Source organism: Rhinopithecus bieti, unplaced genomic scaffold (genome assembly GCF_001698545.2).
Source record: "Rhinopithecus bieti isolate Rb0 unplaced genomic scaffold, ASM169854v2 scaffold_13400, whole genome shotgun sequence".
Taxonomy (NCBI): Eukaryota; Metazoa; Chordata; class Mammalia; order Primates; family Cercopithecidae; genus Rhinopithecus; species Rhinopithecus bieti.
The window spans coordinates 189,436-212,592 of record NW_016807991.1 but is presented as its reverse complement, the minus strand read 5'-3'; the positions used below and the strand labels follow the sequence as shown (position 1 = coordinate 212,592).

The window sequence follows — 23,157 nt, the reverse complement described above, 5'->3', positions numbered from 1 at the left end:
ATGCGGTTGGCATAGGTGAAAACACTGTTTTGCAGAGCCTGCTGAGGCCAAAACTAGGGAGTGTCTTTGCAGTCTGTTAGTCAAAGTAGTTATGTATTGCTGATGGTGCTTTTCTAACATAGACCTTAAAGCTCTTTTACATGGACTGTCTTTTTGCTGCATTTTTAAGACAGAGCAAGAAGCTGAGGTTATGTTCCCACTATGGTTTCAAGACTAGAAACTCAAGGAGGTTTTAGGCTTGTCCAAATAACTTTGGACAAGTATACTTTGATACTTGTCCAAAATATACTTGATACTAGTATTTCACTAGTGTCAAAACCATAGTGAAATATGTGAATTAAACTCTGCTGCCATTCTGTTTATTATTATTATTTTTTATTATACTTTAAGTTCTAGGGTACCTGTGTACAAGGTGCAGGTTTGTCACATATGTATACATGTGCCATGTTGGTGTGCTGCACCCATTAACTTGTCATTTACATTAGGTATATCTCCCAATGCTATCCCTCCCCACTTCCTCCAACCCCATGACAGGACCCAGTGTGTGATGTTCCCCATCCTGTGTCCAAGTGATCTCACTGTTCAATTCCCACCTATGAGTGAGAACATGTGGTGTTTGGTTTTCTGTCCTTGTGATAGTTTGCTCAGAATGATGGTTTCCAACTTCATCCATGTCCCTACAAAGGACATGAACTCATCCTTTTTTATGGCTGCATAGTATTCCATGGTGTATATGTGCCACATTTTCTTAATCCAGTCTCTCATTGATGGACATTTGGGTTGGTTCCAAGTCTTTGCTATTGTGAATAGTGCTGCAGTAAACATACATGTGCACGTGTCTTTATAGCAGCATGATTTATAATCCTTTGGGTATATACCCAGTAATGGGAAGGCTGGATCAAATGATATNACTTGTCATTTACATTAGGTATATCTCCCAATGCTATCCCTCCCCACTTCCTCCAACCCCATGACAGGACCCAGTGTGTGATGTTCGCCATCCTGTGTCCAAGTGATCTCACTGTTCAATTCCCACCTATGAGTGAGAACATGTGGTGTTTGGTTTTCTGTCCTTGTGATAGTTTGCTCAGAATGATGGTTTCCAACTTCATCCATGTCCCTACAAAGGACAGGAACTCATCCTTTTTTATGGCTGCATAGTATTCCATGGTGTATATGTGCCACATTTTCTTAATCCAGTCTCTCATTGATGGACATTTGGGTTGGTTCCAAGTCTTTGCTATTGTGAATAGTGCTGCAGTAAACATACATGTGCACGTGTCTTTATAGCAGCATGATTTATAATCCTTTGGGTATATACCCAGTAATGGGATGGCTGGATCAAATGATATTTCTAGTTCTAGATCCTTGAGGAATCGCCACACTGTCTTCCACAATGGTTGAACTAGTTTACAGTCCCACCAACAGTGTAAAAGTGTTCCTATTTCTCCAAATCCTCTCCAGCACCTCTTGTTTCCTAAGCATTACGTTGAGTTGATTTTCAGATTTCTCTCATAGGTAACAACCAGAAAGAATTTTGGGATATTGTGTTAGTTAAGGTGCATGCAGGAATACAGAAAGCACATTAGGTGTTTCAACAGAGGGGATTTAATTTAGGAAGTTGGTTATATATATTTCAGCCTTTTTGGAAGGCTGAAGTAACTAAATGGGAACAATGAGATAACACAGAGATAGTAACTGCAGGAAGACACTACCCCCACCAGGGCTGGGGAATAAGGGAAAAGATTAGGTCTATTGTAACCTAAAGGATCAGAGGAAGGGCCTTGAGGAGTTGAAGTCCAATCTCTGAGGGGAAGGCCCTGTATGGCTGCTGATGGCATGTCAGGAGATTGAAGGAGGGATCTTATAGAGCTGGAATTCAAACATCTGAGGAAGGAGCAATACTGACTTCCTAGAATTTGCACCTCTGAGAAAGCACTTTGAGGCTGACTCTAGGAGATAGGGACTGTATCCAACTACTGCTGTAAGGATGAAGTATTGCTGCTAGGTAGCACTGGTGGGAGCAGCAAGTAAAAAAGTGGGGAGATGCATTCTGCCTTCTCCTGATTCCAGTCTCCCTCTACTGCCCCCTATTGCCAGAATCTATCTGTTAGAAGCAACTAGCAAAGGAAAAACATGATTTGCAGAGTCCCTTTTAGTGTCCTAGAGCAGGTGTTGGAGGTTTGGGAGCTGGGAGACAGTAGCTTACTACATCACACAGGTATGTAGGACACTTTTGGATTACCAGAGGATGTACCAGTCATCCATAAGAATGTTTGGTATCATGAAGAGGATGATTTAGTATGAAGTCTACAGGTCATATATGTATGCCTAGAGCTGGCAGGTGAGTCACTGGGACTTGAGAGCCTAGGCCTTCTCTCGTTTGCATAGTCCTCTTGCTTGGGGCAGAGAGAGTGGGGTTGGTGTGGGAAGAAGATTGCAGCATGCAGGGTTGTGGGTGGTGATGCCAGTGTCCCTTGTCCAGCCATGCAGGTACTAGAAGCTTCAGAGCAGTTGGGCTGAGGCTATGGTCAGGGATTAGATGGGGAGGCACCTGGCAGAATATCTGAAGGACCACACCAGCATTTTCTTGTATAGGAATCAATGTATTGGTTTAGACAAACATTTGCACCCACTTAAGGCCCCAGTTGCTGGAATTATAAGGAGTAGAAAGAATCTTGATTATGAAAATCTACAGATGAATGTGCTCATCGAATAATGATAGAACGTCTAGTACATACTACCCATTGTGCTGGGGCCAGGGAACGTGAAGATGAATCAGGTAAAGATGAATCTGCCTTCAGGGGAGCTCAAACATTAACAGAAAATTATAGTCACTTTATTTCTAGCAGAATGGGAACAGAGTTGAGGGAGAGGCAGCTTACTAGTGCACATTAGGGACAGCCTCACCCAGGAGCATGAGCTGAGTCCTGTTATCAGGAGGGATGTTCAGTCGATGGCAAGAGTCAGGGGACAAAGGGCCATGGAACGATGAAGCAACATGAACACAGCCCAGAGGTGTAGCATAGACTGGTGCCCTTGAGAAAGTGGGAGGGATAGCAGGTAGAAGGTCAGGGTCTCCACTGAGGCAGCAGCTTCACCTGCCTTCTCTTTCCGAACATTCTATCAGGCAGCAGCCTGACCGGTTTGAATTTCACCTTCTGCTCACCTCGGATGAGAGCAATAATCATCATGATCCCAGGGAACAGCCAAAGGAAGAGAAAAGGCAGAAGATTTGGACAAGACTCCATGAAGACTAACAGCTCTTGGATAATTGAGAGAAGGCAGCTGCATGAACAGTTTCGATGCACTCATGAAGGCAGGGCCCAGTGCCTGTGGCATCTGCCTTTTTCTGGAACCAATCCATATTTCCTTGTGGCTTTCTAAAGTGCAGAGAGGGTACATTGGAAACTTTGCTTGGGGTCGTTTTCACATCTTAGAGAGAGGGAGGGACCTCAGCATTTGTGTTAGCAGAGGGTGATCCTCATGTCCCTCTGAATGAGCTGGACTTGAGGGAACGAGTCCCTTCCAGGAAGCTGTCCCATGACTGAAGCCTCAGCAGCAGCCTCTGTCAGTTCCCTCCCCCCACAGAACCTTTGGCTTCCATCTGACCAGCCTTGACACCCAGTGTCCAAACACCGATAAAATTGATTCCACTAAGCGTGGGAAAGTCCTGGAGCATCGATTGTTTCCTCCTCTGCACCCCCGATACCCTGGCATTAGCGCTCTCCCAGAATGTACCTTGCTTGTTTGATTGGAGGAGGTCAAAGCCCTGATGAAGAATGAGTGGAATTCCACAGGATTGGGGCAGTCTTGATAAATGACAGCAGGGGATGGCGTGGGGAGGGGAAAGGATCGGAGGAAGTGGGGATAACTGAATGGCTTAAAAAATAATCCACCTTTGCCTCCCCTGGTTCTACCAGTCTGTCTAGTGCTTTCAGAAAAAAAAAAAAAAAAAAAAAAAAAAAAAAAAAGCTTGCCATTCTAAACATTTGGAGTTTCAAAAATGATCTATAGGACATGTTTAGTTTTTCAAGTTAGAAATATTAAAAGAAAAAAAAATGTTTGAGGGCTTTACTGCTTTCCCGCAAAGAGCTAGAGCCACCCAAGCAGGATTGACTGTCATTGGTTTGAGGTTTCTGCTTGCTTTGAGGCTATTTTTTCCTCAGTGCTATGAACTAGATCAGTCCATTTTTAGCTGATAACCCTTTTCAATTTCGCTATGAAATGAGAGACTGGTTGGGTGGTCTTTTATGTTCCTTCCAGATTTGACTTTTATGGTCTTTGATTCCAAGGTACCTCATCGACTCTGAAGACAAGAGATAGGTAGGTTCTAACTCCAGACAAGCCACTGCAAGATGGTACCAGGATGGGACAGAGAGTCTTTGTACTACCTTTTATATGTTCTCAAACCCAGCCAGGGATCAGAGTGACAATATACCATGGGGAATCAGAGAGATGTTTATGGTGATTCTGCTGTGAGTCAACTGAGATGTCCCCTATGGAGATAATTCCCCATACTATAGGTAGTTAGACAAAGATGTAGATGCCTCCATTACAAATGCTACCCAGATCTAATTAGGACCACACATGCAGAGAACCCAACGGCTTTTGGACATACAGGCCAATGGTCTTCTTGGGAAAGTCTCTTCTAGTCATGGGAATTGTCTTTTTATCGTTTAAGCTTTTGCATAGACCTGGAAGAGACATCCATTGCTGTTACCCCTGAGTTTATAATCGTGCTGCAAGTCCAGTGGGGAACTTTGGCACAAAGCGTTGAATGAGATGAGACTGCACTTATGTAGCCTGCATTGCTTGAGAATAAAGATTTCTGTTCATTTGGTGCAGTGGTTCTCATCTGAGGAAAACCCAGGGAGTAGAGGCCGGGAATGCCACTGAAATCCCTACACTGTGCAGGAAAGCTGTTAGCCCTTTGCCCCACAACAGGGGATTAACTCGTCCCAAAAGTCAGTAGTGCTGTGTTTGAGAAATGCTGTTAAGCACCTGGAAGTTCCAGAGAGCTCAGATGGTGGTGGTCATTGTGCTAAGTTTGAAATTCAGTATTTAGGTTTGGTTTTTAGCTTATAGACAACAAATTGGCTGACTATGGGGTAAAAAGGAACTACCTCCTTTATCAAGATTAGCTTCAAAAGATGTCTGTCTCCCCTTCTGGTGGGTTCTGTGTCCATTCACAGTGTGAGAAATGGAAAGGAGGTCACTAAGAGACTTGCAATGGATGTAAAACTGGATGCAGAAACTCTGGATCTGAAGGGAATGTTCATGACTATTTCATCCCTCCTGCCTTGGAGCACCAAATGCAGGAGCCACCCAAGGTGAGACTGAGGATTACACAGTTTTCAACATTGCTTCCCATGGACTACTTCTTCCAGCATTTGTAGATTTTTTGGTGCCTCCTTTTCTTCTGGAGACTTTCCCCTTTTCTCTGAGCAGTGTTCTGGCTATTTCAGATCTCTGCATCTATGGAGGAACACATGCTAATTTGTTGTTGCATGGCCAGATGTCAGCAACTCATTGCATTGTGTTACCACTAGCAACTCTATTAGCACTTTTTTTTTTTTTTTGAGACGGAGTCTCACTCAGTCGCCCAGGCTGAAGTGCAGTGGTGCGATCTTGGCTCACTGCAAGCTCCGCCTCTCCAGGTCATGCCGTTCTCCTGCCTCAGCCTCCCAAGTAGCTGGGACTACAGGCTCCCGCCACCATACCCGGCTAATTTTTTGTATTTTTAGTAGAGACGGGGTTTCACTGTGTTAGCCAGGATGGTCTTGATCTCCTGACCTCGTGATCTGCCCACCTCGGCCTCCCAAAGTGCTGGGATTACAGGCGTGAGCCACCGTGCCCAGCCTCTATTAGCCTTTTTAAATGGGGTTCATAATGCCTAGCTCAATTTTTCAGTGGTGAAACTCTAGGTATCATAATACTTTAAGGAAGAAAACACTTTTGGTTGCAGGTCTTTTACTGCTTTTCAAATGGTTGTGTATAGGCAATCATTTACTCTTAATATCTACCTTATCCATGGTAATATTCCAAGCAAGATATTGTATAATCTTCCTTGGAAACATACTTGAATATTTAACAAGATAGAGTCCTCTAGATAACAGAACCCTATTTGCCTAAATCTAAACTCTTGAATATAATGAAAAGTCTTCCATCTGGACTATCTGGGAATAGTCATGTTTAGAGCTGCTAAACTGCAAATCAGTTATGTCTCCTGGCATTAAATATGACTTGCCTTCCTGTTTGTCTCATTAGCACTTTTCGGCCCTATCTAACTTAGAATCCCAGGCCATTGATGAGGGCACAGGTGGGCTGTGGAGTTTAGCAGAGGGAAGGAAGCCACTCCCTGCCTGCCATGCTTGGTGATGGACCACTGGGTCCTGCCCAGTCTATTTTCATCTTCCAACACCTTTTATGACCTTGCTTTAGAGTAAGAAAACCGCCCTTCAAAGGCCTCGCTCTGTCAATTTCCCCCACCATATGTTCTTATTAAAATGTTTATGACGCTCTTTATCTTAGGCTTATTATCTTAGGATTGGCATTGATTAATAAAACATGCTACAAACTACAACTTACTATTTAGATTTTTAAAAAGTGGGAATAACAGTAACACATGTAGATTTTAATCACTTTCTAAGCAAATGTTTCTAGTTGCAAAGTAGTCTCAATAGCAATGGAGGACATTATCAGGGTGTGTTATTTTCAGACTAGAAACACATTGAATATATATATTTGTTTGGGTCACATGCCTCGTGATGTTTTTTTATGAGACTAGATAAAGCATATTGCAAAGCTGATAGCAGCAAAGCATTTATTGACATATTTTAGGTGTTTTCCAATTGACTGTAGTTTGTCATTGTTTGACAAATATAGCCCGGTCAATTCCTTTGATGATGGTGTTTTAGCAAAGTACTGTATGTTCAGATATTAGCATTAACAGCACATGGTAAATAAGCTATTTCTATTAAAGATTTTCATTGTCTTATTATAAAAGTAATTATGCTAATTGTAAAAATTTTGGAAAGCCTAGAAAAGAGTAAGGAAGAAAATAAATATAATTCATGATCCCAGCACCCTTTTATAACACTAATTTTTTAATAAACATGTAGAGACATTAAGATACAGCTATATTGCATACATACACACATATAAACAAGTAAAATATATAATTATTTTGGTAATTCTATTGCATAACCAATTCTGTATACTTCTACTACCATTATACTATAAACATTGCCTATCAGGACAGAATTCTTTATAAACGGTTTTAAAGGCTCTGTGGTAAAACATTATGAGGGTGCAGCATAATGCTTGGTCTCTCTTAGCAGTATACAAGAAGGCTGTTTTCAATTTTTCACTATTATTAACAATGCCATAATAAGCAGCATTGTCTCAATCTCATAGGTTTTGTGAGAGGGAAATGAAATGGTTCATGTAAAGTTCCTAATGTAATAGTGATAGATGTTCAGAATGCCTTCCTATCCAACTTTCTTCCTCTCTCTCCACCTACGTTTCTCCTTTTCTACCTTTAATGCATTTTTTCCCTTAAAAATAAGACCCTAGAAGTATAGCTACTTGGTTAACGTATCTACACTTTTTTGTTGTTTGTAGTAATTTTTACTTCCTCATTTTAAATGCAGTTACGTGGATCTAATTCTTGATTGGCTTGATGCCTCGTTAACCTCTGTCCCAGTCTCAGTCCCATGTTAAAATATAGAAGGGTGGGAATGAAGTGTGCTCTAAAGTCAGTTACCACAGGTAGGAGGGTCTGTGAGTACGTTTCCAATGTCAAGTCCTTGCTGTCTTCCAGTCTTATCCAGCTGAAACCATCAGCCCGTTTGGTTCCTGGGCGTACCCGGATAGAATAGTGATGCTTTAAAAGTTCCATCTGCACTAGGGGTCTAGAATTTGATTTGTTGTGGAAGGTAAGATCCAAACACCTTCCTGTCCACAAAACACATTTAATTCTGCCGTATTTATTCAGTTCATAAGATTGATCCTTTCTCCCATTTCTGATTTATGGATACTTTACCTCCTTCTTGCAGTTGTAACCCTCTTCTAAACACTAATCTGTTTGGTTGGGCTTCAAGCTTCTGTCTGATCCTTGCCGACTCCTTACCCCTGGAGAAACGCAGTCTATTTCCGACTGAACGGGCCATGTGGAAGCACATTGCTCTCACTCTGCCAGGTGTACTTAGACATTTTTGCTCTCCTCTTTCACCCTCAAGAACTAACTTCCTTGAGCATTTATAGAATTCCAGATCGAGGCTCAATTTCCCATTCCTCTTAGGAGTGTAGGCCATCTCTCTTCTCAAAGCACTGACCCTGGGCCTGATCAGACAAATCTGTTTTGAGCCCATCCGCCCCAGAATCCTTCCTTCTTTCATGGCATTGGCAAATGTCACCAACTTCTCAGCCCGCTCAGGGTCAAGCCAGCTCATGAAAGGACACCCTCTGGTGTGCTTCTGGCTGTTTCAGGACCACAAGGAGAAGCAGCAGCTGGCAAGAAGCATGTTGCTAAATAGACCTGGCTTCTATGGGAATCGCAGAGTTAAGCATTCCCACCCCTTTGGGCCACCTTTCACATTTGATTGATTTTTTTTCGATTGGTTGTTTGCCTGACCTGATCAGAGAGTTTGGACAGGAGTTTCTGTTGACACTTTATTTCACTTTGGGTAAAGTTTAAACATGACTTATCACAACCCTGACACATCTGGAAGGCCATATTTTGCCCCCCTCCTGTTGTCTACCTCTTTCAATTATGAGAATATAGGGCATAAAGGCCTTTTTTTTTTTTTTATACATGAGGAGGACGTTCATTGCTTTGGATCCTTTTAGAGATAAGTCTTCAGCCGTCTAGGTTATAATTACTGCTAGATGATCCTTCTTTTCTCCTATTGTTAAAAACCTTCATAGTTATTTTATTTACCTCAGGTGAAAACCATCCATTTCTTGGAGAAGTGCCACTGTGGGGCTGCAAGTCCTAGGGTCAAGATTTCTATGTGTCTCTTTTTCCCTTAAAGTGGCTGAAATCTGAAGCTGAAGTTGCAAGTGTCATGGAGTCATTGAATCTCACAGTCTCGACTGATAAAAGTTATTAAATGTCCTCTGGTTCAACCTTCTATTTAATGTGGAAATCCTTTCTACAGTAACCCTGTGTGGGAATCACAGTTCACTTAGGGGCTTAGTCTCATAGTCAAAATGTCTTCTTCCTAAGTGGGAAATTACTTCCAGCTTCTAGTCACTCAATAGTTGTTTAATACTGTCTCTCTCTCTCTCTCTATATATATATATGTATATCTATAGATATGTATAGATATACATATATACATGTATATATAGAGATATATATGTATATATGTCTATATACATATATGTACATATATCTATACATACACACACACACACACATAAATATGAAAAAAATATATTTAGAGAGAGTATATCTCTGTCTAAAAGTAGAAGCATAAAACATTATACCTTTAACACCAGGGTCCAGTTTAGGTGTGAGCGCCACAGGCATGCTGCTGGGCCCATGGGACGTCAAGTTTAGTAAATCCCAGAATTTGCCTTTAATAAGTTCAGAGTCTAAATATCTAAATATATATTTTAAAAGATGTCTAAAACAAGTTTCCTACTAAAAAGTGACTTGTAGTCTGGAAGGCAAGGAATGACAGCCGCTCATACTTTCTTTCATGTGCTAATCATAATGGTAATAAGAATGATACATGACATGCATTGAATGCTTTCTCTGTGCAGGTACAGTTTTAAGTGCTTGACATGAATTAACTCATTTAGTCATCATAATTTAACACTGCAAGGTAGGTAAGCACTTTCATTAACTTACCCATTTCGCAGAGGAGAAAACCGAGGCACAGCTGCTCAAGATTATACAACTAAGAATAAGAGGATCCAGGATTCAAAATAAAGCATTTTGCCTCCTGAGTCTGTAGACTGTACTGGTATGCTATTTAATCTCTTGCAAACAGCTAAGATGTTTGGTAGAAAGAGAAATGCCATGAGAGAGAAAGGGCAGACTCCTGTGCTTGGAAAAGATGGCCTGTTTTGATGCCTTTGTAAATGATTTATCCCTGGTGTTGGCTTCTCTTGGGCATGTTTCCGGGTATGAGGGAGAAGGGAGTCACTGGCTTAATCTGTTGGTTGCCACCTGTAATTTACAGCAGCAGAGTTCACACTCAACTGGAACTTGGTGTTAAAATGATAATATTTTATGCTTTTGCTTTTAGTGAGTGACAATAAAAAAATCAATGAATTATAATTATAGGACCTTGAAGTTCAGCGTTGCCCCAGACTGTAATGAAAATCCATTTATGGTCTGACAACCACAGATTAGCAATTTATCTCTCCCAAAATAGCAAAGCAGTTTATTGTGTTGCTGGTTTGCCACCACTTACAGAAGGGACCAGATAATGTGCCAGGTTGCCCCATGAGTAATAACCTGGTTTTATTATACAGGATAAATCAATCACATAGCTTCTTGCGTTGGCTTAATGAGGTTAGATTAGCATGCACGGAGCTTGGGAAAACTTGTTGGTCAATAACCTCCGAGTGCTGACAGAGGACCCTCAATGGGCTGAATCTGGAGTGAATACTCAGCAGTTTGCCTTGCAGGTGGGTGATAAGAATCTGAGACTTGGTTTGGGAGTTGGTTTTCAAGAGGCGATGATTCCTTTTTCTTTCTGTCTTTTTTTTTTTGTTTTTTTGAGACAGAGTCTTGCACTGTCACCCAGGCTGCAGTGCAATGGTGTGATCTTGGCTCACTGCAACCTCCGCCTGCCAGGTTCAAGCAATTCTCCTGCCTCAGCCTCCCAAGTAGCTGGGATTACAGGCGCCTGCCACCATGCCCGGCTAATTTTTTGTATTTTTAGTAGAGATGGGGGTTTCACTATGTTGGCCAGGCTGGTCTCGAACTCCTGACCTCGTGATCCACCTGCCTCAACCTCCCAAAGTGCTGGGATTACAGGCGTGACCCATGGTGCCCGGCCAAGAGGGCAAGATTTCTAAAATACAGTTGAAACTGCAGACAACTTTTGTAGATGAGTAGATCAGTTATAAAACAAACAAAAGCCCAAACAATAAATCTTTTAAAAAGAACTGGCAGTCTTTGTCATTTCCCTTTGGAATGATGGATTTATTTAGGAGAGGATGTACATAGAAGGGGAATGGATTATAGAATATCACACTAGTTGATGGCCCCCAAAGGAAAGCATCCTGCCTCTCTATGGCTAACATTGGTTGGTGTGTGGAAGTTGTTTTGGCACGATATCTAGTGACTCCCTATCTTTCCAAGCTCCCTTATGTCACAAGTGCCACCCTTTATTGCTTGAGCTAGGTTCATGGCAGGAGAAAAGGCATTATAGTTTCCGTCTGCCTTTGGTACCCTGGCTTTCCTGTAGATGTGTTAGAGCCTACCTTTGAATATCTTTCAGACATTTGCCAATAAGAACAAGCTGAAAGTAATCAAGACCTTCTCTCTTGTTGAGCCTTCCTCACTAAATATCTCTCATGAAGCTAATATCTTAATTTGCCCCCACTCTGTGTGTACAGCTAATAAGAGTGCCATGCATTGGGCTGGGTGCAGTGGCTCATGCCTGTAATCCCAGCACTTTGGGAGGCCAAGGCGGGCAGATCACGAGGTCAGGAGATCGAGACCATCCTGGCTAACACGGTGAAACCCCGTCTCTACTAAAACTACAAAAAAATTAGCCGGGCATGGTGGCGAGTGCCTGTAGTCCCAGCTAGTAGGGAGGCTGAGGCAGGAGAATGGCGTGAACCTGGGAGGCAGAGCTTGCATTGAGCCGAGATTGCACCACTGCACTCCAGCCTGGGTGACAGAGCGAGACGCTGTCTCAAGGAAAAAAAAAAAAAAAAAAAGTGCCACACATTAAAAATTAAAATAACCACAAAGAGTTGTGTTGTGGGATCTGGAAGAGGGAAAAGCAGACTCAGAGAGAGGGTTCAGGTGAGGTCCGATACTGGCATTCTCTATTTCAGGGTCAATCATGTCTTGCCTTTTGGAATGAAGCCATAATCCCTACGGAAATTCTAGAAGAGGCACATTTGAAGACTTTTTGCCTCCATAATGCGTTTCATATTTCATTTCAAATTTCTACTTTGTCCTTTCTATTAAGAGACTTAGACTTATCAGAAAAAACAAAGGTGTTAGTTCTCGTATATCAGAAGATAGAAATTTGTTGACATTGAAGCAGAAGGGGGATAACTGAGACATAAGAAAGCAGGTTATAAAAGGGACCATGACGGTGTATCAGTCAGCGTTGGTTGCATTAGGGTGTGGTAACAACCCTCAAACACTTTGTAACCTTTTTGTGTCAAATAAAACACAGATACAGAAACCCACACAAAACAAATATTTATCATATTATTAGAAAGCTGACCAGGCGCAGTGGCTCACGCCTATAATCCCAGCACTTTGGGAGGCCGAGGCGGGCAGATCACAAGGTCGGGAGATCGAGACCATCCCGGCTAACACGGTGAAACCCCGTTTCTACTAAAAACACAAGAAATTAGTCGAGCGCAGCCTGGGTGACAGAGCGAGACTCTGTCTAAAAGAAAGAAGAAAGGAAGGAAGGAAGGAAGGAAGGAAGGAAAGGGAAAGAAAGAAAGAAACCTAATATCCTTGTAACCAGCACGAAGGAAGGAAGGAGGGAAGGGAAAGAAAGAAAGAAACCTAATATCCTTGTAACCAGCACGAAGGAAGGAAGGAAGGAAGGAGGGAAGGGAGAGAAAGAAAGAAACCTAATATCCTTGTAACCAGCACTCGGGTTGGGAAATAGAGCATAGATAGTCACCCCAGAAATCCCCTCATAAACTTTGTCCTTTCTCTTCCTTCAAAACTAGCCATCTTCCTCACTCTTATGGCAATGACCCCACATCTTAATGGATTAAGACAATGAAAGTGTATTTCTTACACTGTGTGTCTCTCACCAGAAGCTGAGGTGATAGCCTGCTTGTCATTGTCATCCATATTCTGGGACTCAGGCTGGAACTTTCTGGAATATTGCCAGGGAGCATGGCAGAGGGCACAGTGCATTCTGGGGGAATGCACATTGGCTCAGCCTGGGTAATGAGTGGTATACATTACCTCTGTTCACAACTCATTGCCCAGCACCAGTCACAAGGCCCCACCAAATACCAGAGCCCAAGAAATGTAGTCCTGTGGATATGGTTTTGCTGTGTCCCAACCCAAATCTCATCTTGAATTGTAGCTCCCATAATTCCCATGTGGGAGGGACCTGGTGGGAGGTAATTGAATCATGGGAGTGCATCTTTTCTGTGCCATTCTCATGATAGTGAAAAAGTCTCATGAGATCTGATGGTTTTGTAAAGGGGAGTTCCCCTGCACATGCTCTCTTGCCTGCTGCCATGTAAGACATGACTTTGCTCCTCATTTACCTTCTGCTGTGATTATAAGCCTCCCCAGACATGTGGAACTGCGACTGAATTAAACCTCTTTCCTTTATAAATTACCCAGTCTCAGGTACGTCTTTATTAGCAATGTGAGAACGGACTAATACACCTGTGATGTGCCCAGAAGGTGGGGCTAAGGAGGGATCAGGAATATTTGGCAAATAGAAGTCTACCACAGTTCTGGAACTCAATGCTGGGTTCAAATGTTAGCTCTATCAGTGGCTAGCTGTTGCTTTGGATGAGTAGTTTAAAATACTCAGTTATGTCTTTTTAAAAAATGAGAGGAAATTCATAGGGTCTGATATGGTTTGAATCTGTGTCCCCACCCAAATCTCATGTTGAATTGTAATCCCCAGTGTTGGAGGTGGGGTCTGGTAGGAGCTGATTGGATTGTGAGGGTGGATTTCTCATGAACAATGATATGGTTTGGCTCTGTGTCCCTCTCATCTTGAATTATAATCCCCACATGTCGAGGGAGGGAAGTGGCGGGAGGTGACTGGATTATGGGGGTGGTTTCCCCCATGTTGTTCTCGTGATAGTGAGGGAGTTATCATGAGATCTGAATGGTTTATAAGTGGCAGGTTCTCCTGCTCTTGCTGTCTCTCCTTCTGACATGTAAGACATGCCTTGCTCCTCCTTTGCCTTCCACCATGATTGTAAGTTTCCTGAGGCCTCTTCAACCATGCAGAACTGTGAGTCAATTAATCTCTTTTATTTATAAATTACCCAGTCTCAGGCAGTACCTTCAAAGCAGTGTGAAAACAGACTAATACAAATGGTTTATTACCATCCCTTTGGTACTGTCCTCCTGATAGTGAGTGAATTTTCCTAAGATCTGGTTGTTTAAAAGTGTGTGCACCTTCCCCCACTTTGATCCTGCTTTCACCAAGTAAAGTACAAGCTCTTCCTTCTCCTTCCACTATGATTGTACGTTTCCTGAGGCCTCGAGCAGATGCCAGCATCATGCTTCCTGTACAGCCTGCAGAACCATGAGCAATTAAACCTCTTTTCCTTATAAATTACCCAGCCTCAGGTGTTTCTTTATAGCAATGCAAGAACAGGCTAATATAGGGTCCTTGAGATAATTAAATGAATTGATGCTTGATACAGTTTGGCTGTGTCCCCACTCAAATCTCATCTTGAATTGTAGCTCCCGTAATTCCCATGTGTTGTAGGAGGGAACCTGTGGGAGGTAATTGAATCATGGGGGTGGGTCTTTCCTGTGATACTGAATAAATCTCCTTAGATCTGATGGTTTTATAAAGGGGAGTTCCCCTGCACAAGCTCTCTTGCCTGCTGCCATGTAAGACATGTCTTTGCTCCTCATTTGCCTTCTGCTGTGATTGTGAGGCCTCCCCAGCCATGTGGAACTGTGAGTCAATTAAACCTGTTTCCTTCATAAATTGCTTAATCTCAGGTATGTCTTTATTAATAGCATGAGAACAGACCAATACGACGCTTTACAGTCTTAGGGCATAGCCTGGCCATCACAATATTTACTGAGATGAAGAATGTTTAAACAATCCCTATTCAGGTAAGATGTTCAAGATTGAAAGAGATTCCCTCTGACCACTGTCTAAGATGGTGTGGGGGAAACAACCAGGTGACCTTTGCAGTCTACATTTATGTGCCCCATGTGTAAACATGAGGTAACAGAGTGATGGGCCGTTCTTTGAAGCACCTTGGAGTCTTTCTATTTTCCACTCCATGGCCTATTAGTTTCAGGCGGGGGATGGGGGAGGGAAGGAAAGACAAGACGTTCCCATTGCTAGATACCTCTGGGGTTTCTATTTTGTTGTTGTTATTGCTTCAGAATGTTGATCTTTCATTCTTTTTTGGATGACAAGAAAGTGATTCATGTTCAAGGGGTGGGGTCCCATCCTCTGTTTCACTGACAGCAAAACTGTCAAAAAACCCATCCTTATAAACGCCAACCTGGCAAATGAGACCAAGCCTCCATATGGAAAATCAAAGTAAGGGATTTGGCAGGGAGTTGTAAAGATGGTTTGAATCAGAGGCAGAGACAGCCCATGGATATTGGGGTGGGGGTTTGGGGGCTGTCTGCACCATCGTGCCAAGAAGGCTGGGAGCTTTGGCCAGTGAGTTTTCATTCTTGGGAGAAGACAGGCCCTATTTTTGGTGGAATCCAGATCGTAGCAGGTCTCTGGTTTAAATTCGGCTCATTGGAGGGTCCTCCAAGCTAATTGGGAAGGAGCCAGCTATATTTTCTTTCCTGCTTAATAACAAGGGGGAATTGCTTACAGCTCTGGACTTTATTAGGGGGGAATTTGACATTGTTTTGTTGGACAGAGGCTCCATCCAGGGAGCTAATCTCTCACACCTGTTTGGCTTTGTTACGGAGCCAAGGGTCCCTGGCTTGTTTGCTATTGGTTATTGTAGGGACTGATTAAAAAAAAAGGAAGGAACAGACCAGATAAAGGATGCGGATTTTCCTCCTCAATCTTAACTCTAAAAATCTAGACCTAAAGATGATACAGATGCCAGTGACAGAGTTAATAAGTCCAATGTCAGTGTATGAATTAGGTCCATTCAAAAACACCAGTGCCCAGGTGTAGTGTCACGTGTCTGTAGTCCCAGGTGCTCAGGAGGTTGAGGTGGGAGAATCCCTTAGGCCCAGGAATTCGAGGCTGCAGTGAGTTAAGATCCTGGGTGAAAAAGATCCCATCTCTAAAAACAAAAAAACCCCACAATATCCACAACCCCCTCTCTCCCACAAAAACGCCAATGCCCTCAATACTTATAAAGTATCTGTCATTTGCAAGGCATGGTCCTGGGCCAGTAACTTGTGAGTTAAGCAGAGCTCCTACCCTTTGGGGAGTTATATGTTAGTTATCCCAAGAAAACACTGGAACATGTCTCAGGATTCTAGGAAGTTGGGACTCTCAGCAAAAGGGATTCCTTAAGGAACTGATACTGGCTCCTTGCCTGGGCTTTTTCTTTCACTGGAGTAAACTCCAATGTTATAGGCTATTTCATAAGTCCGGGGAACCTGGCCCTTTATCCTTTGGGGGACATTTTACCCTAATTAGTGCTCTTAGAAGAATGATTAAGAGAACCTGAAGAAAATACAAGGCGAGCGTAAGACACCTGGAGGGAATGGAAAATCGCTCTTCCTGTGGGATGAGCACGTGACAAAGCCTGGGGCCTTCTGGGGACCAGTCACACACATTTCCTCTTCTTGTCATGTGAGCTTTGAAGAAGGAGGAGTCCGCCAATGCTGGAGCAAGGAGCTCTTTGAACAGCTGAAGGCATAATAAAAAGGTGCTGGCTCTTATGGATTGAAGAGCCAGGTGTCTTGCACTTTGATTGGTAGCTCCATCTCTGGACTTGAGGTGTCTGGGTTTGTATTTCAACCAGGGCCAGGCCCACATCATTTGTGGGGCTCAGTGAAAAATGCAAATGCTGGGTCCTGGCCAGGAATCAGCAAGTCATGGGTTCATGACCCCCACCCACAGTAGACTGGAGACCCCCAAGGAGATTGCAACTTCCATCCCAGGACGTGCTCAGAATCTGGATTGGGATTAGGGAGGGGCTCCCCCAGAGGTGGGATTGGCTGCTGCCTTCCCCATCTGGAGATAGCACAGGGTATGCTTCTGACCCTGAGCCTCCATGGGTCTGTGCCCAGCTTCACCACTTACAAGCAGTAAAAGCTTGATAATGACCTAACCTCTTTATGCATTGATTTTTCGGTCAGAGTCATGATGATGACAGCAGCTATCTCAGAGGGATACGGTAAAACATTTAAAACCCTAATACACTTGAAGTGCTCAGAGCAGTGCCTGCCTCTTAACCAGCAGTGCTGTTAACCATTATTATGGAGCTAGATTCACCACTTGCTTTGCTGTGGTAGGGTGTATGCTTGGAGCTATATATTTTTTTCACCCAGTTCTCCCAAAGGGCCCCGACTTGTTCTCTTTGCTCTCTTGTGACCAGTAGCAGGATATTCTAAGATATCTTCTCCAGGCTTTAGGAGGAGACCCATATTAATATAGAACGCAGAATACTCTGCCCCCTCAATACACACACACACACACGTCCACACATACACAGGCACACATAGTCATACAACACAAACACAACACAAACACACATACTCCCCTCAACAGCATTAAATGCTAAGGTGAGGTGTTTTGTTTTGTTTTGTTTTGAGACGGAGTCTCGCTCTGTCGCCCAGGCTGGAGTGCAGTGGCCGGATCTCAGCTCACTGCAAGCTCCGCCTCCCGGGTTTACGCCATTCTCCTGCCTCAGCCTCCCGAGTAGCTGGGACTACAGGTGCCCGCCACCATGCCTGGCTACTTTTTTTGTACTGTTTTTAGTAGAGACGGGGTTTCACCGTGTTAGCCAGGATGGTCTCGATCTCCTGACCTCGTGATCCGCCCGCCTGGGCCTCCCAAAGCTCTGGGATTACAGGCATGAGCCACTGCGCCCGGCCAGGTGAGGTATTTTTTAAAGGGCACCAAGGAGACGAAGGTTCTTTGAGGGTGCTAAGGGTCCCCATGAGCAGCCAGCAGGAGTAACCAACCACTGTCATCCCACCATTCCCATTCAATTACAGAAACTTTTCATTTTCTCTGAATTGTATTTTATTGTTTCTAATAGAATTTTGCTGGAACACATAGAGCTTTGCTATTCTGAAAAAAAAGAAGTATGAAAACCGGCACTTTAATCAATGGTGCTGTAGGACCTTGGCTCTGCCATAGTTATGAGTCTATTGAAATTTTGATTACTCTGGCCAGGGGTGCAGTGGCTGAAGTGGGCACACAGACAGTTCAAACCCTGGCTCTGATATTAAATGCCCTTTACCCAAGGAGGTACAGCTAGTAAGCTTGGCTGGGATTGGCAACATGGCTTGCAGATTCTCTCTCTCCCCACTGAACTGCCTCCTTGCTTAAACTGAGGTCTAAGAGGGATAGAACTTTCCAGAAGAGCTGTTCCAAAAAGAGTATTTTGACTTTCTCATGAGAATCAGAAGACCTGGGTTCTGTTCTTATCTCAGCCATTCTCCATTGTGTGACTTTGGGCAAGCCATATAAGCCTTTTGAACCTTAATATGCTCATCCACAAAGTGGTAATACGCTCTAGTTCATTTTTCCCACAAGAACATTACGAGGCTCACACAATATGGTTTGTAGAAAAGTCCTTTTGGAAACTATAAAACACTATACAGATGTGTGAAAAATGTAAGAGTGTACTCTTGCCTCCTTTGTCTGTTTTTTTTTTTAATTAAATTTTTTTATCTGTGTAAATTTAAGGGAAGCAAGTGCAATTTTGTTACATGGATATATTGAGTAGTGGTGAAGTTTGAGCTTTTAGTGTAGCCATTACCTGAAAAATATACATTGAACCTATTATACAATTTCTCATCCTTCACCCCCCTTCCACTCCCCTACCCTGCCAAATGTCCAATATCTATCATTCTGTATTCCATGTCCGTGCGTACACATTACTACCTTCCATTTATAAGTGAGAACACACAGTATTTGTCTTTCTGGTTTTTTGTGTGTTGTTTCTTGCCTGTCCTTTGATGAGTCTTGTTCTTGGTGACCCTGATGAAACTTGTAGGGCAGGTAGGAATAGCTCACATTGTTTCATTTTTCTACCAATAGCCTTGTTTCTGTGTTTTGTGATCTGCCTCTACTAACCCCAAGTTAAATGATGGACTAAACATATACATGCATGCACATATGCACATACTCCTATACCTCTATTTAATTATCATCCTATAAATTATTCAAATTACCCCCTTTCCTTACATATAGGTATGCTATTGGACAGTAAGTAATGTGATGGTAATTTTTTTAAAATGGGGCCTCACTCTATCACCCAGGCTGGAGTGCAATGGCATGGTCTCAGATCACTGCAACTTCCGCCTCCCAGGTTCACGCAGTTCTCCCGCCTCAGCCTCCTGAGTAGCTGGAACTACAGGTGCGTGCCACAACTCCTGGCTAATTTTTGTATTTTTAGTAGAGACGGGGTTGCCCTATGTTGGCCAGGCTAGTCTTGAACTCCTGACCTCGTGATCTGCCCACCTCTGCCTCCCAAAGTGCTAGGATTACAGGCGTGAGCCACCACAGATGGTAAATATTTAACAACCAGCTCTCAAAAAAAATTCATGTTAATATGGACATAAGTTTACTATAAATTTTATTGATGTAAAGGATGTGTAGCACACAATTTGCAAATAATTATAAAATATTAAATATCCTTTATTATAAATTCCATATACCTGCTTGATTCTCACAAAAGCATTTTACTGATTTTTTTCTTTTGCAGTTGGTGAAAAAGTACAGTTCCAGCATTAGTGCTGGTTGATATTTTCATGTCTGTTGAGAAATGAAAGAATGGCAGGGCATGGTGGTTCAAGCCTGTAATCCCAGCACTTTGGCAGGCGGGCACAACACTTGAGGCCAGGAGTTTGAGACCAGCCTAGCCACTATGGTGAAACTCCATTTCTACTAAAAAATACAAACATTAGCCAGAGGAGGTGGCACTTGTCTGTAACCCCAGCTACTTGGGAGGCTGAGGCAGAAGAATTGCTTGAACCTCGGAGCCAGAGGTTGCAGTGAGCTGAGATCACATCACTGCCCTCCAGCCTGCATGACAGAGTGAGACCCTGTCTCAAAAGAAAGAAAGAGAGAAAGAGAGAGAAAGAGAGAGGAAAAGAGAGAGAGAGAAAGAAAAGGAGAAAGAGAGAAAGAAAGAAAAAGAAAGAGAAAGAAGAAAATAAATGAAAGAATTAAGATGTATGTTGGAAGGTCAGTTCTTAGTCAAATGATGTAAGTTATTTCTTCTCTCAATCAAGGAGTAGTTTTTGAATACTGGAAGAACATTTCGTTAACTTTTTTTTGGTTGTTATTTTGCTACTCACAATGTAAAAACCCTTGACATGATTTACTTTTATGTTTAATCTGCATCATTAATATTTTCTTCATCCCTGTCTCAAGTCTAGACAATTACAAAACTATAAAACCATGATTTATGGCATTTTTAGATTTCCATGGTGTCAGTGTTCCCACCAAGGCCTATTTTAAGCTAAAAATGTGACATAATTGAAATAAGAGCAGGATAGAGATGCATGGTAATCATTAGGACACAGTATTTCCACCATATAAACACAGCAGATGTAAACAACCTCCAGAGTATAGGTAATAGTAAAATAACAAGGAAGTGATGAGCTCATTACCTTTGTTTTTAATACAATTTATTTAGTTTTAAGTTTATAGAATTTAACTTTTAATAGTGGCCGTGTTTAACAACCTCAGCTCAGAAAACTCTCATAAATTTAATAATTGGCTCCTGTGAGTGGGTGTGGAACAGCTCCAGCATACCACTCTGTATTTGTTTTCCTCTTCCTCGTCAATCTGGAATTTTTCAACATTCGGAGAGAGATATTGAGCACTTCTATGTGCTAGATGTCGGGGATTCGGTGACATAGTCCCTGTCTCATGGAGCAAATAGTCTTCTTGAAAATCAAATAAGCAGTGATTTAGAGCAGTGGTGTAAGTGTATCTTTGTGTTTTATTTACAAGAGAGCAGAAGTCCTGTTTGGTGTTAAGGTGCACACTTGTTCCATTCTTTTTTTTTTTTTTTTTTTTTTTTGAGATGGAGTTTCACTTTTGTCGCCCAGGCTGGAGTGCAATGGTGCCATCTCAGCTCGCTACAACCTCTGCCTCTTGGGTTCAAGAGATTCTCATGCCTCAGCCTCCCAAATAGCTGGGATTGCAGGCGCCCGCCACCATACCTGGCTAATTTTTGTGTTTTAGTAGAGATGGGGTTTCACCATGTTGGCCAGGCTGGTCTCAAACTGCTGACCTCAGGTGATCCATTTGCCTTGGTCTCCTGGAGTGCTGTGTGAGCCACCGCGCCCGGCCCCATTTTCCCTTCTTATTTCCCAATTGTCTTGTAGGGGTAGCTCTTTGTGTCAGGGTTTTCCAATTTTCTGACTAAAAATTCTTCCTTTTAATAAAAAGTTTGGCTAAGGAGCTTGACACTAAGGATGATGAGGTGCTGTCTTGAAGTTGCCTTTTGAAGGCTGACTATATTAACAGGTGTGGCACCTGCCTCCTTTGGAAGAAAGGCCCTCTAAACACTTTATGATTTGTATGGACCCAGGAATTCCTTTTCCTTCACTGTCAGAACTGATTCCCCAGACTTCTACCCTCTAACCTGGGCAAGTGCAAATTCTGGATCCCAAGCAAAAATAAATCCATGAATAAAAATTTTCAAATACCCACATACCCTTTGAGAGAATAAAAGAGTTCATGTTGAGAGGGCCTCCTCATTTTGTAGGCTGCCCTGAAATCAGAGGATTTCCAAGCAATGGTTACACCTCTGCTTATGTAAAAAGGTGTGGGGCTTGATCACTTCGTCCAGACACGGATGCACCTGTGCAGGTACATGGGCCTGCAGACACAAGGACACACACACAGGGAGAAAAAGGCTCCCTTCTTGTCTTAACAGATTGTTCATCAAAAAGGGTTAGCAGCGAGTTCTCTGTCATCATGTGTAATGTCCCCTGAAATGACTTGGAAAAGTTTAATTATGTGAGTGCCTTATTTTCAGCTCCTGTTATCTTTTGAACTCTGGGAGGGTGGGGGGATGGGTTACCCCGAAGCTCAGGCTCTTTCTAAAGAGCCTTTGTCTTTCTGCCCAGGTATTAAGTTGGTGGCGCAACAATCCTAGGTACATTTGGTTCACTTTCCTCCACCCCGGCCCTCCCCTCAAGCGCTATCCTGGGTCTGAATGTGGGCCTGTGTTCTGGCCCACCATCCTCAGGCCTGTACAGGGGACCGAAAGAGAATGGGCCACAGGAATGCACCCAGAACAGAGCCAAATTGTTCAAGCTGCATGAAGAAGAAAGAAAAAAACGGGAGGAGGGTGCACGGGGAGGGAGAAGAAGAAAAGCTTTCCTTGTCGGTTCAATTTCTCCGGAGATATTTGGAGGATAACATCGTAATTTTTCAGGGAGGGGCTGCAGGGGGAGCAGAAAACGAGAGAGCCGAGTTTTATCGGCACAGTGGCCCATACAGAAAGGTGACATTTGAGAGAACAATTGCTAGGTTGTTTGGCCACATTTGCTTCTATGAATGAGGCTTAAGAAAAGGTGTCTTTGGATTGCTACTAATAGTCATCTTCATCATTCCTGCTCTCTCTCTCTCTCTTTCTCAGTTCCCTTATGAAATAAGGGCACACAGGTAATAAACAAAGCACTATAAAAGATCGGATTGAGGTATTCTGTGGGCTCATTCAATGTTTGGAGCAAGCTTTCTGCACTCCACTGCCAGTACTTTCCGGCTTCAAAAGCAGCTTCGAGACTGAAGAATAGTAGGCAGGATTAGACTAAGGCCCGGGAGTTCCACAACCCTGCTGAATTTAAAAGAACCATATTCTTGGTCAGCTAAACCACACCCGATGGCCAAGGGGCAGAGGAAAAAATGGCAGGGTAGAGACTCTTGGACTTACTCATTTGGATTTTGGAGTTTTACCTGACTTGGTCAAGCCTCATGCCAGATCCAGGTGAGTAGCTGCCTGGGCTAAAAAGCTGTCAGTTGAATCTTGTTTTTGCTAACCTTGACAGATGATTCACTGTTATCCTTATTTCTTCTCTTTTTGCCTCGATGTAGGCACTAGGGGTGAGTTGCAATCTCCCAGCAGAGTCTGTTCCGGCCACCT

The 23,157-nt window shown here is 43.0% G+C and overlaps 1 long non-coding RNA gene across 1 annotated transcript in view; it reads left to right on the top strand.

The window, feature by feature from the left end:
* The window catches only part of LOC108537453 (uncharacterized), a 69,110-nt gene that overhangs the window by 30,599 nt on the left and 15,354 nt on the right, over nucleotides 1–23,157 (top strand). The gene's annotated exons all lie outside the window — the stretch shown is intronic.